Raw genomic sequence first — 19202 nt, 5'->3', positions numbered from 1 at the left:
CCTTGCACCAAAGTTCTCCTACTCGAATGTAGGTGGCGAATCGAGTTTTTAGCTTTGGTTTTGGGCAGAGACGCATCGAGCTCTACAGGCTCAATAAAAACTCCTTACCTGCTCTGTATGGTAGAACAGAGCTAAGCTCTGTATGCAGCGAACAGAGCCAGCTCTGTATGGGGAAAAATAATATTGATTTGCATATATCTCAAAAACGATAAGTTTTAGAAAGTTGACATGTTCTAGAAAGTTGCTGGTACCAAAAGGTTCTATATTATTGGCTCAGACGTCATTACAATTTGGTTGATTTTAGTTGTGTAAAACAAGAAAAAACTATTTATTTTCTAAGATACAAGGTATAGAATATTTTTGTTTTCGACAAAGTTGCTCAACTACCAAAAATGAACAACTCTCTCGAAGACACCAAAGCTCTATCTTCAATAGATACCGAAATAAAAAATAAAAACTATTTTTATAATAAAAACTGCTTGCGACAAACACAAAGCGACCGCGTCGTAGGCACAGGTAATATGAGGCATGTTTGGTAGAGATCGTCTGAAGTGAAAACTAGTATAGCAGAGTGTTCATAGAGAGTTTTTATGTTAAATGCTCTCGTCTGGATGGTTGAAAGAAATTTCAGATAAAATTATACAAATTTATAAAATTATATTCTTTTTATTGTACTGGTAAGTAATTAAGATTAGAAACAACAAAATTATTGCACAGCTATTTTTATGTTTGTCTTGACAAAACAAATGTTTAAAAAAATTACAAGTTTTGTACAACAAATTAAGATAAAAAACAATTTCAAATACGCAAGTTAAAAAAATAAAAACTAAATCTTCTAACAATTATTTTAATTTTATAAAAAGAAAATCAGTTAACATAAGTTTAACCTTATAAAGATTTCAGGAAACTTTTCATTTTTATTTAATTCAACAGAAAAAACTATATTTTTCAAGCAAGATAACCATAAGAAAGTTTTATGCTCTAAATAATCTCTATGATATTTTTTTACATTTTGTCACCTTTTTTAAATAAAATAAGAAAATGAAATTGAATAGCAAAAACCATTTTTTCTTTATTTCTCAAGCCAGGAAATCAGTGAAGAGTTTCAAGCTCTAAATGCTCTCTATGGAAATTTGCCATTTTATTACCTGTATTCTAAATATTTTTTATTTTTCAAACAAAGTAAAGCAGTGAAGAGTTTTTAGCTCTAAATGCTCTCTGTATGGAAATTTGCCATTTTATTACCTGTATTCTAAATATTTTTTTATTTTTCAAACAAAGGAAAGCAGTGAAGAGTTTTTAGCTATAAATGCTCTCTATGGAAATTTGCCGTTTTATTACCTGTATTCAAAATATTTTTTTATTTTCAAATAAAGGAAAGCAGTGAAGAGTTTTTAGCTCTTAATGCTCTCTATGGAAATTTGCCATTTTATTACCTGTATTCTAAATATTTTTTTTATTTTTCAAATAAAGGAAAGCAGTGAAGAGTTTTTAGCTCTAAATGCTCTCTGTATGGAAATTTGCCATTTTATTACCTGTATTCTAAATATTTTTTTATTTTTCAAACAAAGGAAAGCAGTGAAGAGTTTTTAGCTATAAATGCTCTCTATGGAAATTTGCCGTTTTATTACCTGTATTCAAAATATTTTTTTATTTTTCAAATAAAGGAAAGCAGTGAAGAGTTTTTAGCTCTAAATGCTCTCTATGGAAATTTGCCATTTTATTACCTGTATTCTAAATATTTTTTTTATTTTTCAAATAAAGGAAAGCAGTGAAGAGTTTTTAGCTCTAAATGCTCTCTATGGAAATTTGCCATTTTATTACCTATATTCTAAATATTTTTTAATTTTTCAAATAAAGGAAAGCAGTGAAGAGTTTTTAGCTCTAAATGCTCTCTGTATGGAAATTTGCCATTTTATTACCTGTATTCTAAATATTTTTTTATTTTTCAAACAAAGGAAAGCAGTGAAGAGTTTTTAGCTATAAATGCTCTCTATGGAAATTTGCCGTTTTATTACCTGTATTCAAAATATTTTTTTATTTTTCAAATAAAGGAAAGCAGTGAAGAGTTTTTAGCTCTAAATGCTCTCTATGGAAATTTGCCATTTTATTACCTGTATTCTAAATATTTTTTTTTATTTTTCAAATAAAGGAAAGCAGTGAAGAGTTTTTAGCTCTAAATGCTCTCTATGGAAATTTGCCATTTTATTACCTATATTCTAAATATTTTTTTATTTTTCAAATAAAGGAAAGCAGTGAAGAGTTTATACCTCTAAATGCTCTCTATGGAAATTTACCATTTTATTACCTGTATTGAAGAATTCGACGACGTTTTTTCCGCTAGGTTCGCTGTTGTTCCCGCGGTGTTCGGAATGACAGCCCCCATACAGTTTGAGCAGTTTTTAGGTAAAAATCGCGTTTATGATGAAAAATCAAGCATTTTCAGAAAAGTGGGGTATTGCAAAGTGTGGCAATTTCGCTAACGATCATAATGCGTGGTGATTTGTAGTGATTAATTGTGACTGGTATTTTATTTAAACGATTTTTCTAAAAAGATGATCGATATTTTGGATAACTTGAGTTAAATGTTGCAAAAGTTAAAAGTAATGATGAAATGTTATGTAAAAGTGTTTAAACTTTACTTTTCTTCCCCTTTGACCAAAATATTGACCTTAAAAATGCATTTTGGTGATTTTTTGGAATTTTTTGGAAAAATTCGAATAACTGGCAATTTTTTGAGAAAATTATTGTAATTATGCTATAATATGACTCTAATAGTTTGTTCTATCAATAATACACACATAAGGAGCATTATCAATCAAGTGAATCATCTTTAAATCAATTTTTCAAAAGATCTTTTTGGTAAATTTGAGGAAAAAACATGAAAAATTAACTCAGCCCCTATGATTTATACATCATTTGATTCGTTTATGCGATTGCCACACTTTACAATAACTTTCATCGACGTTAAAAAATATTTGAAGGAAATAAAAATCAAAAACTGCAAAAAAAATAATATTTCCAAGCACGCTGTCATTCCGAACATCGTTGCGTAGTGCTTCTACTCGCCACCAGGATGCGTGCACGTTTCTGTCGAATCTCTCAATTCTAAATACTTTTTTTATTTTTCAAACAAAGGAAAGCAGTGAAGAGTTTTTAGCTCCTATGGAAATTTAGTAAAACATAATCGACAATAAAATATATTATCGATTATTTTGTCCAACTTAAATTTAATTACATTATTCAACTCTATTGATGTTAATAAAATCTTGTAGTGAGAAAAAAATAGCAAAATTTCTATAAAGAGCATTTAGAACAAAAAACTCTTCACTGATTTCCTGAAAAAAATAGAATACATGTAATAAAATGGCAAATTTCCATAGAGAGCATTTAGAGCTAAAAACTCTTGACTGCTTTCCTTTATTTGAAAAATAAAAAAATATTTAGAATACAGGTAATAAAATGGCAAATTTCCATAGAGAGAGCATTTAGAGCTAAAAACTATTCACTGCTTTCTTTTTTTTGAAAAATAAAAAAATATTTAGAATACAGGTAATAAAATGGTAAATTTCCATAGAGAGAGCATTTAGAGCTAAAAACTATTCACTGCTTTCCTTTATTTGAAAAATAAAAAATATTTAGAATACAGGTAATAAAATGGCAAATTTCCATAGAGAACATTTAGAGCTAAAAACTCTTCACTGCTTTCCTTTATTTGAAAAATAAAAAAAAAATTAGCTTTCCTTTGTTTGAAAAATAAAAAAATATTTAGAATACAGGTAATAAAATGGCAAATTTCCATAGAGAGCATTAGAGCTAAAAACTCTTCACTGCTTTCCTTTATTTGAAAAATAAAAAAATATTTAGAATACAGGTAATAAAATGGCAAATTTCCATAGAGAGAGCATTTAGAGCTAAAAACTCTTCACTGCTTTCCTTTGTTTGAAAAATAAAAAAATATTTAGAATACAGGTAATAAAATGGCAAATTTCCATAGAGAGCATTTAGAGCTAAAAACTCTTCACTGCTTTCCTTTGTTTGAAAAATAAAAAAATATTTAGAATACAGGTAATAAAATGGCAAATTTCCATAGAGAGCATTTAGAGCTAAAAACTCTTCACTGCTTTCCTTTGTTTGAAAAATAAAAAATATTTAGAATACAGGTAATAAAATGGCAAATTTCCATAGAGAGCATTTAGAGCTTGAAACTCTTCACTGATTTCCTGGCTTGAGAAATAAAGAAAAAATGGTTTTTGCTATTCAATTTCATTTTCTTATTTTATTTAAAAAAGGTGACAAAATGTAAAAAAATATCATAGAGATTATTTAGAGCATAAAACTTTCTTATGGTTATCTTGCTTGAAAAATATAGTTTTTTCTGTTGAATTAAATAAAAAAGAAAAGTTTCCTGAAATCTTTATAAGGTTAAACTTATGTTAACTGATTTTCTTTTTATAAAATTAAAATAATTGTTAGAAGATTTAGTTTTTATTTTTTTAACTTGCGTATTTGAAATTGTTTTTTATCTTAATTTGTTGTATAAAACTTGTAATTTTGTTAAACATTTGTTTTGTCAAGACAAACATAAAAATAGCTGTGCAATAATTTTGTTGTTTCTAATCTTAATTACTTACCAGTACAATAAAAAGAATATAATTTTATAAATTTGTATAATTTTATCTGAAATTTCTTTCAACCATCCAGACGCATTGAACATAAAAACTCTCTATGAACACTCTGCTATACTAGTTTTCACTTCAGACGATTTCTACCAAACATGCCTCATATTACCTGTGACTACGACGCTGTCGCTTTGTGTTTGTCGCAAGCAGTATTTATTATAAAAATAGTTTTTATTTTTTATTTCGGTATCTATTGAAGATAGAGCTTTGGTGTCTTCGAGAGAGTTGTTCATTTTTGGTAGTTGAGCAACTTTGTCGAAAACAAAAATATTCTATACCTTGTATCTTAGAAAATAAATAGTTTTTTCTTGTTTTACACAACTAAAATCAACCAAATTGTAATGACGTCTGAGACAATAATATAGAACCTTTTGGTACCAGCAACTTTCTAGAACATGTCAACTTTCTAAAACTTATCGTTTTTGAGATATATGCAAATCAATATTATTTTTCCCCATACAGAGCTGGCTCTGTTCGCTGCATACAGAGCTTAGCTCTGTTCTACCATACAGAGCAGGTAAGGAGTTTTTATTGAGCCTGTAGAGCTCGATGCGTCTCTGGTCGCCACCTATGAACAAATAGCGTAAACCTATGATTTTTTGAAAAAATGAGTTTTTTACTTCATAATCAACATTTTTATAAAACTTATGCCGGATTCGGATGAGAAAAATTATTTCCAACAATTTGGTGTACAACTTTCCAATATTTGTTTGATTTTTCTATGAGAAAACTGTAAATTTATAAAAAGATAGTAATTTGGACTATTTGGCAAGAAGGTTTGTCAAAAATCAATAAAAATTGTTGAATATACATTAACACATCTGTTATCAACTATATAACTGGTTATTTCATTGATATATACGGAGAAACTAATTTTATCGTGTTCCGAAACATGTTTTTTAAAGAAAAAGTTCACAAATTTTTGCGCGCCCAAAAATTGATGTTCATTATTTTAAAGCAAAAAATTTTTCTCGTCTTTTGCAACCAGTTTCATTAAGATTGATGCAGAGAATCATGAGAAATAAGCGTTTTTGTTCTTCAATCCAGCAGAAAGGATTACGATTTTTGGCAAGTAACCTCATTTTGGCGCCACCTACATTTGAAACACAGTCGCGCTGCAAAACCTCAATAGCTGTCGGCCACCATTGCTAGTATTTTGAAATTTTTTTTTTTTGAAATTGAATATGTCTTTATTGAACATTCTTATAATAATTACATTTCTTTTACATGATAAGTGGTATGGCCTAATGCTCTTCATCTTTGTTGCATTTTTCGTTTCATTATTAACTGATCACATTTATTTATTTGCTTAAAATTGTTTTACATTATTGCATTGAATTGAATACATTTGGGTAAAAAAGAAAAAAAATCACTTGAACAGCTAATCCTAACCTAAAACTAAAAAAAATAAATCCATTGAAATATTCAAAATCACTAGAACGAGTAAACTACGAACTGTATTTTAAGATGAATGCTCCAAGAGTTCTTACTTGTTCTTGGCGAGTTTTGCAACCACGCAGTGTTGTTGTCATCTCGATGAAAATGTTCAGAAGTTCTTGTGGTGAAAACAGGTCACTACTGCCTTCACCCGTTGATGTTGGTTGGTTTTCCCTCGGTTGCTGACTGAAGCCTGGAGGTGTTGTATGCTCTGCAACTCTTTGCCGCTGATTCAACGGCAATGGCTGCAGATTTGGAACCACTCGAGTAGATCCTGCTCCTGGAGACGCCAAAGCAGGAAAATCCACGTCTGTGTATGCTGGTGGTGTTTTGCGACGATTTGGTTGGTGCCTCGTCGTCGCTTGCTGCCGAATTTTTACAAACTCAGCACGTTTTGGGCAGCTTCGATTCTTGGTAGAATGGTCGCCACCGCAATTGAAGCATTTCGCTTCGATGTTCTCGTTGATTGTTTCGCAAGCTTGTGTTTTGTGCTCACCTCCGCAGGTTGCACAACGACTCTTGATGAAACAGTTCCTTCCACCATGCCCAAACTGCAAGCAGTTCGAACATTGCGTCACGTCACGGTGCACTGGACGATAACGTTCCCAAGTCACGATGATGTTGAAAATTGCCCGAACTGCTTTCAGCTCAGACGGCGTTGTCGATCCTCTCTCGATATGAACCAGGTACAGTTGATCACGATACTTGATGTCCTTGTTGTGTCTCGTCATCTTGAAGACTTCGATCACGTTCAACTTAAGAGTTTTGAGCTCTTCTTTCAGCACACTCACATCCATGTCGTACAGGCCTCGGAGGACCTGTTTCATGGGGCGTTTACCTGGATCGTCATGGCTGTAGTATTCAATCTTTGTGTTGTTCAGGAAATCCCGAACGTAGTTGTAATCCTTTCTGGTAGGTAGCAGAATTTTGAGTCCATCAGCACACAAGCGAATGGAAGCTCGTAAAGCACCAGATTTGATAAACCCGGTCAGCCACTTTCGCACCGAATCCGATGACGATGTTTTCACAAAAATGGGTGGCAACTTTTCCCGTCGTTCAAATTCATCCTTCTCGCTCACGTCCACAGGGAGGGTAGCGAACTGGTTTCCAGACAATTTTTGAGCGTCCTTGCTCAAACTGCCTGGCTTTGCAGGTAGCGCTTCGGCATTCTTTAGCTTCTTCAAATCTGCCGATCCTGCTGGTGAGGACCGCCTCTTTTTCTTGCCCTGAGGCATTTTTGCACTTTTTAAGCACTTTTCAGGAGCTAAAATCCAGGAGTACCTCACTGAATGATGGTCCACAAAGGAATCACCATTGCTAGTACCAACCACTAGTGTCTTCCTTTTTATCTACTAGGACTTCGCCGCCCTGGGCTCCTAAGTGTATGAAAGTATGGCACGGAGCGACGGCCCCGAATACCCATATTTACACAAAGAATTTTAGAGCGCCCGCCGCGGGATTCGAACCGGCGACCTCTGGATTGTGAGTCCAGTGCGCGGTCCGATTGATCCACACGGGCGGGGCGTTTGACAACAGTTGGTGACAAACCACCGGGATTTGAGTGTACTGCTTAGGGACCATTTCGAGAACTTTTCCGAAATGCTTTTTTTCTCCTCGTTGCGAATTGTTAGAGCCGTTGCTAGGCTACAGAACGACATATAAGTGTAGCGTAAACTGTTTATTACATCCGACTGATTTGCTTGTCGGGATTAGACTGGTTTGAATCAGCTGTGCCGGTCAAGGCATGCTACAGGATGGATGTAGGAATAAAAATTTTAGTAGGTACAGCTGTTATTCCATCCGTTTTGAGTTCCTCCCTGCAAAGGCTGATGAATTGACCTCCGTTGGAATCTCTGAATAATTGAAAAATATTAAAAGACAATTTTTTCTCCCTTAGGCATTTTTTTGAAATTTGCAAAAAATGGCATTTTGGGCGCCCTGGGGCCTCCTGAGGGGGCGCTATATCTTTTTCATGAAGGCGCAGCACAAATCGGCAACTTGGCAAATTTGCAAAATGCAAAGTTTCTCTTGGGCCCTGCTGAGGGCGCCAAATTGTTTAAGGAGGGCGACATTTTTTGTAAAGAACTTGTTAGTCGACGACTAACCTCGACTAACCTACAGCTCAGCCCTGCAATTTTTATAGGAACTTGCTATTTAACTATTTATCACTCGATTTGTTATGCTCAGGATACCAATGAAATGGTTCCTCAAACAAGTTGCAGTCTTTGAATATAATAACACTTTAAAATCAAAAGTTATTCACTATCCACCTCCGGGACTTACTCCATCTAAATATAGTTAGTGCATTACCATAACTCTCACAGAATAGAAACGACATTTCAAGAACTTGTTTTCTGGAGCAAACAGAACCAGCCAGTCGAGCCTCCACACATGACGCCGTACCAGAAAAATAAAACCAATTTCTAGAACTGGATAAATTCAGCATTCTAGCGCGTATTTGGAACCGGTTTGGAAAGGCTCGTAGAACTCGAGAACGCGACTTGTTTATTCAGTCTGTGTCGGCATTCTTGGTCTTGTTTGTGTGCAAAATTTCCACCCACGACGAGCGAGAACATGGAACACAGTCTCCTCTCTCTCTCTCTCGTACCACCAGCAGAATGGTGAGTTTATCTGTTTTCATTTGCAAAATAATGGCACGACAGTCGTCGTCGTCGTCGTCCTCCAAGATTAACTGCGCAATTTCTGTAGCGTGGTCGCCGGCTGCTAGCGTTGGACAATCTCGTCGCTCGTCGTTTGTTTTTAGTAGTTTTCTTTTATCAAAATTATACTATATTAAAAAGTGTTATTGTACTCGACTCGACAAAAAACGTGCCACGCCGCGACGTCCAAAGTCGTCATCGTGCGATAGGCGAAAGTGAAACCAAAGCCCGACGACAACTGATAATATAAACAAATTACACACTCTTGTAGCGCGATCCCATTCTCTTGCTGATTTAACTTTTGTTTTTGTTGTGGTCGAGACGATGCTCACTTCTGACTGTGGCACTGCACGGACCGCGTGTTCCGTTCGTCCATCCGTCCAATTCGATCCTGGTCGTCGTCGTAGTCGCAGTCGTGTTTTTGTTTTGCTGCTGCAAAGAAACACCTAAACGAGGTCAGCAATTTATTTTAAAAAAACAACACACACACACACCGCACCACACTTGTGATGGATGGCCAGCTCTAGCAGTCGTGGGTCGTCCGTTTGTGGTGGTTAGTAATGATAAGGGGATTCAATCGAACGTGCTGTTTAAATTCAATACTATTGCGGCACCAGTCGTAGATTCATAATTCGAAAATGTGTTGTCTAATCTTTCGACTAATTGCTGTGTGCGAATTTATGTTGTTTTAAGCGAAATTGGGAGCTGTTACCTAATAAACTGCCTTTAAGCAATAATGGCCAAATTGGTCTGAATTGTAATTATGGAAAAATAGCATAAAAATATCCTTAAATTTGTTGACCAAAACTTTGTAAATGTCGGAAAATAATGCAATTGTGTTAAATCATGTAAAAATCGTCTCACAACAAATGTTTCATGTTGGTCAACTTACATGAACTGTCGAATACACCTTTCCGAAAAAGTTTTATAACCTCTGGCATTTTCCGTTACTCAACTGCAAAGAATTTTGAGATGTTTTGTTATGTGTCATAGGTAATTGTATTTTTTTATCTAACACAAAATTCTTCATTTTAAATTTACAATGTTCCCCAAAACAGGAAATTAAAACTTTTTTAAAAAATCAAATCAAATTATTCGCTCTACAGCATTGCCTTGGCGTTCTCGATTGCGAGATTCCTACTCGAAACTGGGTGTTCAAAGGCTTGATTGTTGAGGCAATTGCAAACCTCTTTTTACACCGTAGCTTCCATCCATCCCGGGATTCGAACTGACGACCTTTGGATTGTTAGACTCCTACACCTGGACTGAGCTATCGACCTAACTTCTAGGTTAGACCGGGGCCAACAGTTACTTCCCTGTCCGACGGAAGGCGTGATCAGACAAATCTCGTCTCAAAATTTGCCACCGGGACCTTCTGGGATCGAACCCAGGCCGACTGGGTGAGAGGCAATCTCGCTTACCTCTACACCACGGTCCCGGCTTTTCTAATCATACCCAATTTCAAAGGAACCCTGGAGAATGCCTTTGAATAAATTAAGCCTAGCATTTTTCTTGTCAGTTATTATCATTTATAGCATTCCATTGAACAAACGTGACAGTGGACAGGCCTACTGCGTAAAGTTGACCGCAGAGAAGCTTCGTTGGGCTGAATTGCGCTTCAGCTACAGCATGAATCATCAAACAACACGCTCCGATTTTTTGCTTCGTTTGGACATTGAATTTCCACCAATACCTCGGACACTTTATCTGCGTTATAGCGCCGCAAATTGCTTAAACGAAGGTCCACAACATTGGAAAGAAGATAAAAACAGGAAATTTCATATAAAAAAACGTTACTTAATCCACCTTTAGGTGGTTGGTGCCTTCCTCACATTCATAAAGTCAATACATTCATTAAAAATAGCAACATTCCCTTAACATGTTTAACATCATTTTAACTGAAATAGCCTCCAAAAAGGGTATAAATAACACTTAAGTGCTGATAACGTTTGATAGGGTTGTCAGATCCTTGATGTTTTAGGCTCATTTGAAAGGTTTTTCGATTATCTAACTAACGACAGGTCGCATGATGAACCCGGACATTATTTTCACTGAAATATCTGAGATCCGGCCTCCAAAAAGTGTATAAATAACACTTAAGTGCCAATAACTTTTGATAGAGTTGTCAGATCCTTGATGTTTTAGGCTCATATGAAAGGTCTTTCGATTATCTAACTAACGATTAGTCGCATGATGGACCCGGATATCATTTTCATTGAAATATCTGAGATCCGGCCTCCAAAAAGTGTATAAATAACACTTAAGTGCTAATAACTTTTGATAGGGTTGTCAGATCTTCATTGTTTTGGGCTCATTGGAAAGGTCTTTTTAATACCTTTCTAAAAATGTATAACATGATAGAGTTTCTTGCAAAAACCACCCTTTTTACAATCTTCCGGGCATACGCCAAAATCGTTTTTTTAGCATAACTTTTGAAGTACTTTACTAAACTTCATAATTTTCAATAGGGACTTATGGGACCCCAAGACGAATCGAATGAGACCAAAACGGTCCAAATCGGTTAAGCCAATGCTGAGATAATCGAGTGCATATTTTTGGTGCACAGACCCACATCCCTACACACACACACACACACACACACACACACACACACACACACACACAGACATTTGCTCAGAATTTGATTCTGAGTCGATATGTATACGTGAAGGTGGGTCTACGAGGTCGAATTAAGAAGTTCATTTTTCGAGTGATTTTATAGCCTTTCCTCAGTAAGGTGAGGAAGGCAAAATGTGGCAGAGATGGAAATATAAGTTATCAAAAAAGCTTCTATTTACACTCACTAAGAGAGAAATCTGCAACAGGAATACTCAAAAAGTTAGTTTAATGATTATAAGGGGAAATTAAGATTTCACTAGTAAACTTACAGGTAAAACGTTATGATAATAATGATGTAAGCCTGCCTCTTTTTGTAGATAATCAATTTTAGTAAACATAAATAACAAAAACATTTAAATTAAGTGGTGCTAACAGTGAGACTCACGGAAAAATCTTTTACTGTTGTATGTGCTTGTGAAAGTTGGGGTAAAATTTATTAATTTAAAATTATTCACCCCTATTCGTACTTTCCAGATTATAGAACAGTACATTTTTTTTCAGTGGCAGTTCGTGGCCGAATGGTTACGCTGTCCGCTTTGTAAGCGGATGATTCTGGGTTCGATTCCCATCTGCTCCAACCTTCCATCGGATGAGGAAGTAAAATGTCGGTCCCGGCCTTGGTTGTTAGGCCGTTAAGTCATTCCAGGTGTAGGAGTCGTCTCCTTGCCATAAGTACAAACAACACACCAAACCAAGCCTAATCCGGTGGAATCGCTGGCGGCGGTTGGACTCGCAATCCAAAGGTCGTCAGAGCAAACACTCACAGCAAACTCTGATGTTCGTTTTCAGTTAATATTTACTGAAAACAGCACTACTGAAATTTTCAGTTAGTTTTTCGCTGAACTTCAGTAAAAATTTGTATGGAGCTGTCAAAGTTTGCTGAAATTTCAGCAAGTTTTCATTTACTGAAGATTTCAGTAGTGCAGATTTCAGTTAATTTAACTGAATACAGTAATGTGAAATTGGTGTGTGGGGTGGAAGGTTCCTTGGGGTAAAAAGAGGTTTGGGTGCTCTCCCCATTCAAGCCTTCGGACTCCTAGGTTCGAGCAGAAACTTGCAATAGAGACCACAAAAGACCCGGGGGTCGTGTTAATGTGGATGGTTTGATTATTTTTTTTGATTTTGACATTTTTTGTAGAGAGCCGAAATGTTACTTTCGGTGTTCCAATCGAGCTACAAGACTCCGCTAGATTAAGGTTGGAATCAATTTAAAATATTTTTTAGCAATAAACAAGATTTCGAACACTTTCGTTTTATAATAAAACAAAATTAAGAACAGCAGTTTCACCAAATTCACGATTTACAAATCACGTTTTTTGATCAGAAACATTTTGCAGTGATTCCAACCTTTTGCTATCGGAGTCCTATTGCTCGATTGGAACCCCGAAAGTAACATTTTGCCTTTCCATGTAGGCCGTTCATTTTTAGCCCTTGGGGAGCTGATGATAAAGTACATAGGAGCAATATTTTTTTCTGATGACCTTCGGAGCTATGAGTGCCTGGAAAGTTCTTCAACTTAGCCATAGGTTTTCCTTTAATTAGATTTTTTATGTTTTTCTTCATAAAATATTGTTATAGGAAAAATCTAGAGTAAACAACAAAACAACCAAACAACCAGCGTGTGAAATTTAAATCTTCTCTTTAAGATGCATTAACCCTGGTTTGTCATTGTTAGTTCTGAAATCAGGCAAAACAATGATATAAGTTTGTACAAGAGGCCTTAAAGTGCCCATATAAAAGAAAAACTACACAAGATAAATGCATATAAAATTAATAAAAATAAGTGAAGATAAACATCCTGATTGATATCGACCTGCGTGACCAGAGAATTGTACTTTTGCAAACCCTTTCCCATGTTTTTTGATCGAGAACGGGTTGATTTTTGTTGCTCGCTATTCACAACTCCAAAGATTCTTATCCAAAGTAGATTTACAAAAGCCGGTTTCATGTGGGTGTGTGTAAGTGTTACCGGTTTGCTAGCCAGACCTCCGCCGCCGCCGGTCTAGCATACTTACAAACATACTTTATGTACAGCTAAGCAATAAAATCAAGACGGCAAATATAAGCCAGCAGAGTGAGCGAGAGCGACGACGACGATACCCACCAGCCAACCAACCACAGCGCGCTGAATGTTTTCGTTCCGTTTGGCAGCATGCAGAAAACGTGCTTTTGCCTTTCTTGGCAGGAACATCTTCTGTATTTTTTTTTACTCATATCACCGCAGCTTGGGGGGCACGCCGATGGATGTGTGAGTGGAAAAATTCACCGCGACTGAATAAGTCCTTCTCGTGACAACGCAGCTCGGAAGGCATCTTTTGCGCATGTAAAGACATCAGAAAAGCTTTACTCAACTAAATGGATAGCTCAAATTGATCTCCTTGAAGCTGTCGAACGCGATTGTGTACTGTGTAAGAAAGGGTATGAGGAGGTTGGCTCGGAAGTGGCCCGATGAGCTCTAGGATAGAATGAATCCATCGCAAAACTTTCACCTTCAATGAATGGTGGCGCACGATGGGATGGGATGTGTTTGTGTGGTGCTCAAGCGATATGCGTCTTTTGCGATGTTTTTTGGACTTTGACTTTGTACTTGTGATCTCATCTTTTTTCCTTCACTTGTTTTTCGTGTACGTACAATCAAATTTCAGTAAATATCCTTCCAATTGCTGTTTAAAATGTGATTGTTGACTACTTTTGCGCTGTGTGTTGATTGATCCATATCGGTCGAAGCTTCTCGATTTCATTATCATATTCGCGATAACTCCTGTAGACAGCAATATTTACTGTTTACACTTTACGTTGTGCTCATTACCTCAGGGCCAATTTATCAAAAAATGATACGTGACCACGTTGAAGCGGCAATTTTAAAATGCTAATCACCGTGGAAATGGTTGGTTTCATTTCGGCAGTTCCAGGTGCAGGTTCCTGGAGATCCGACCCACACCTCTATTTGTGTGTTGCTAACGCGCTTCGCTGAGTTTGTTCAAACAAGCTCGCGTTTGTATTCGCGAAAAACAGAGGCAAAGCAAACCATCGACTGTACATAGCAATAATATGAACATTTGCACGGCCAGTTGGGCATTTATTTACCTCGAGCTTAATTAACAGAAGAGTGCTACAACGCGCCTTTGAGTGCACGCCGGATGTGGGCGAATTTGAAATTAATTTGATAAGTACTGAGAATCTCTAAAAAATATCCTGAGCTCTTGAAATAATAGAGCAAATTAGCTAGATCGTCATTTGTACTTCATTAAATCCGTGAGGATCAGTTATATGTAACTTCCATTAAAAAAACGTTACTCTATGCAATATTTATCACAAGGTTGCCTGATATTAATTTTCTAGCTGTTCGGTTAGGCATTTCAAGGATCTTTCAAACGACATTTCTCGTGTTAGTCGAAGAAAAGCCCTTAGAAATCGCTTCCTCTCTTTTGTTTTGCTGTTCGTAATATTGTTTCTTGGGCACATTTCTTTCGAGGTGCGTACTGGAATTAAACCCTCTAACGCCCATGGTTACTCCATAGCACCGTTCATTTTTATCTTCGAAATGAAATATCTCGACGACAAGGCAATTTTTCAACTTGGTTCAACCTGCACTGCTTTATGAAGAATGTTATCTTTCAGCCATTAAGATTTCATCCATTTTGGTCAATTCAGTGTCTAGTAATAATGTGAAACGTAAAAAATCTCGAATTTGCTCTGGGTGGAAGGGGGTTGAAGGGATAAGGGAAATTCTCCACGGTGTGCGCAAGTAAGTTTCGCTCATAGTTGGATGTGTTTTGGGTAACAAAAATATTCAAAATTTTCATTTTTCTAGTTTCTTGGAAATTCCACTGCGTCACAATATTTCCTTCTCTTGTGCAAATTTCTCTTAAACCCAAAGCTATTCTCATTGCTCATTCTGCGAAGGCGTGTCGTCGCGCGAGTGTTTTAAGAGTTTCGCCACGGACAAAACGCAATGCATCATCCACATTTAAAAGCTGAATATCGCTTCCGTATCTGACCGAAAACGTGCTCAGCAGCGGCGCCGGTCGGTTTCGAAACAAAAACGAGAAAAAAAAATCAACGAATATCGTGCCATATCATGCCTAAAAATAGTCCCCTCACTTACACTTGCGTCGCGACGCGATATTCGCACAGCTCTCTTGGCCTGCGTGCGTTTGTACTGGCTCAGCATCGTTGGTGGGTTGCAATTTCAATCGAATAAATTATACCTACCGCGCGCATAATAATAAACATATTTGTAGAAAGTCGAAGCGCTCGACTTTTGGGTGCGTCCGCACTCGATTTTTTTTCTTTCTGTCGCGAACACGTTGTGTGACAGACAAGAAGTGGTACAGTTTTTGGGACTTGTCCATTCTAGAAAACACTTCTTGACTTTTTTTTGATAAGGTCCTATAAACAAATGTAAACATTGAGTGTATCCCGCTTACTCCGATGGACTTTGACATAAGGTGTGAAAGGGATACACTCAATGTTTACATTTGTTTATAGGACCTTATCAAAAAAAAGTCAAGACTTGTCCTCAATGCTTGAATACATTTTCGAGAGTCATGCACTGGCAGCAAGAATGCTCGAGAAGCGTGTCACTTTTGTCCTAAAATATCTTATCTGTTGAGCCTTCTATGTTGACAGGCGTCAGTTTTATTTGAAGTTGGTAAAAATATAAGTAAAATCTTGTATTTACATTCACAAAGAATTACTATTCTCCAAACCCATAATAATTGTCTTATAAGGCTGGTACACATTTTATTTATAGTTTTTGTCGTGAAATCCGATGCCTTACATTTCAAACGTTTTTGAGACCTGAAATTAAGACGCTTCAAAAACTTGTGACAGGAAAATAGTAGTTTTTGCAATTCCGTCGTGAAACTACTTACATTACCTGTCATTCTTGAACGACGAAATAGCCTACTTTTCTGTACCAAAAATAACAGAATCGAATAGCAACACTTTTCAAAATAAATGCTGAAAAGTTCTACTTTTCAGCACTGAAATGGGTGCTGAAAAGTTGAACTTTTCAGCACTTGTTTCTAAAAGTAACACTTTTCAATTTTTTTTTATTTAAACGATTTATTGACAAAATACATGTAAATTCGACTTAAAATTTCACTCAATGGGTGTTTTTCGAAATTGCAAAAAATGTTGTATGGAACTCGTTGCAAAACTTGATTTTTTCAGCACTCGTCGTATTTATCCAACTCGGTGAACCTCGTTGGATAAATGTACGACTCGTGCTGAAAAAATCCTCTTTTTGCAACTTGTTGCATAAACTACTATTATGCAACAAGTTGCAAAAAGAGGATTTTTTCAGCATGAGTCGTACATTTCGTGCTTGCCATTTCATTAGGTATAACAGTGCTGAAAAGTAGAACATTTCAGTATTTGTTTTGAAAAGGGTTACTATTCGATTTTGTTATTTTTGGTACAGAAAAATAGGCTGTTTCGTCGTTCAAGAAAGACAGGTTAGGACCGAGTCGGCTTTTGTAATTACATTTTTCTTAAAGCTTATAGTGGTGTAACAAAGATCCTGGAATACAAATCTTGGAGTGTACATAAAGTTCGATAGTGGCTCGTATTCAGTGTTGTCCCTAAAATAATTTGGCCAAAGTAAGTGTACTCTTTGGAACACTTATGGGAAGTTCCGAGTCCTCCAAAGTATCCTTGAATACAGATTTTTGAGTTTGAAGGAGGCTTGAATAATATTTTCTGAATTGATATTTTTTCGAAGTTTGAGGGCAAGTTAAAACAAGGTTATTCAAATCTAAAATATGAGAGCATAATATGTCTAAGCCTAAGCCGGGACAGGTGGTGTAGTGATATGCATGGTTGCCTCTCACCCAAGATGGACTGGGCATTTTCCGAGACGAGATTTCGAGCCAAACATTTCATTAGGGCACAAAACCAAAAACCGCGATTCGAGAAAATCGCTGGCAAAAAGTGGACAACTTGTTTCAATTCCTATTTAAAAAAAAAGCTTAACTGGTGGTATTTTTACTGATGATACGATAAAACACATCATTATCCTCAACTCTGCTTTAATGCTTCTTAATTTATGTTGATATTCGCAATAAAACTCATAATTTTAAAAAATCTCGCAATTGGGCCCTTTTAACTTTCCAACTGTTTTAATAATGGGCCCTTTCTTAATGCAATTTCGAAAACAACTGAAAGGGCACTAAAGCGCTGTCACCTGATTGTTGTTTTTAATGATGTTTATGGGCCTTTTTGTTTAGTTAGAAATAATGGGGAATTCAGCGGAAATTTTGATAATTCGTGCTTGCCATTTCATTAGGTCACATAACTTTTGTAAACAAGAGTGTGTCCCTTTCACACCTTAAGTAAACTGTCATTTGAGTGAAAGGGATACACTATTGTTTACAAAAGTTATGTGCCCTTTTGAAATGTTAGGCTCCAATTTGTGAAGTTTTGTGATCGAATGGTGTAGATAAAGTATGTGAAACATAAAAATTCTTCGAGAGTGTAATGAACAGCAGCCGCGGGACCGTATCCAGCTTTTTAAGCGAAAATGGCGTTCGAATGGTGAACGCCCGAAATGTCAAAATCACGCAGTGGTACCAACATTACGAAAAAAGTGTGCCATGGCATGACAGAAGCATTTTTTTTCTAATGTTGGTGCTGCTGCGCGATTTTGACATTTCGGACGTTCAACATTCGAACGCCATCTTCGCTTAAAAACCTGGATTAAATATTGTATTTCGACGTTGTTTTTTTCTGCAGAAATCCTTGGTGAAACGTAAACCAAACTTTGTTTTGAAGTGAATTTGTGTTAAGAATGTATGAAAAGTTCACTTTATAACATAGAAAGTTCCTTAACCACGAAAAACTAACGAAAAAGAAAAGGGCACAATTGAACTTTTTTTTTTTGGTTTGGAGTGAACATTGTTATGTGCCCTTTTGTTTTTTTGATTTTTCAATAGGAAATTGTTTGCTATCAATCTGATTCTTGGAGGGCATGTAGGTAGTGTACTAATGAATGGAATAGAGGAATAATCCCAAATGTTTACGTTTTGGTTTTATGCCCTAATGAAATGTTTGGCTCGATTTGTCTGATCGGCCCTGGTCTAACCTAGAGGTTAGGTCATTGGCTCAGTCCAAGTCATCAGTCCTGTCTCGGTAGAATCGCTGTTAGGCAGTTGGACTCACAATCCAAAGGTTGGCAGTTCAAACCCTAGTTACGAGTATGAATCTCACAATAGAGAATGCCAGGGCAATGCTGTGCTGAATATGTCTAAGGTTAAGCATAAAAGCATTGTAGAGTAGAACATTCCAAAGTGCAATTTGCAAAGTAAGTTTTTTTAAAGGTCCTATACTGCCGTTCTACGCATAATTGTCCCATGTTCAAAAAAGTGCAATTGAGAAAAACGCGATTGAAATTTTTCGACCGATTTCTGCGTTTCTACGCATAATTGTCCCGTGGGTTCCTATTCGCCCTATGTGTCCCTAATTGCCCCAGTTAGCAGTTTATCACCCTCATTTGTGATTCTCTTGCTATACAACAGGTAACGAAGACATAATGCTTCGTAAAACTAATGATTCCGTGTAAGAAAATACTTGGTGGGACAATTATCCGTAGAAGTTTAACGATGGGACAAACAGACTTGGTGTTGTTTTTAATGAGTTTCCGAACAAAGTACCAGATTTTATGTGTTTTTCTTAAAGTACACATCAAACTAAACTTAAAAATGTCATAAAGCCAAAATCGTCCAAAACTGACATGGGACAATTATGCGTAGAACGGCAGTATAAACATATGAAACACAATAGCTTATACTGCCCATGTTCG

General features: G+C 36.2%; 1 protein-coding gene across 3 annotated transcripts in view; it reads left to right on the top strand.

Moving 5' to 3' along the window:
- Positions 1-19202, top strand: part of LOC120427459 (calcium/calmodulin-dependent protein kinase type II subunit gamma) — a 46445-nt gene that overhangs the window by 19012 nt on the left and 8231 nt on the right. The gene's annotated exons all lie outside the window — the stretch shown is intronic.

The sequence above is a fragment of the Culex pipiens genome, chromosome 1 (assembly GCF_016801865.2).
Source record: "Culex pipiens pallens isolate TS chromosome 1, TS_CPP_V2, whole genome shotgun sequence".
In the NCBI taxonomy this organism is placed as follows: domain Eukaryota; kingdom Metazoa; phylum Arthropoda; class Insecta; order Diptera; family Culicidae; genus Culex; species Culex pipiens.
The sequence above is the reverse complement of the archived record's forward strand: the minus strand, read 5'-3'. Positions and strand labels throughout refer to the sequence as shown.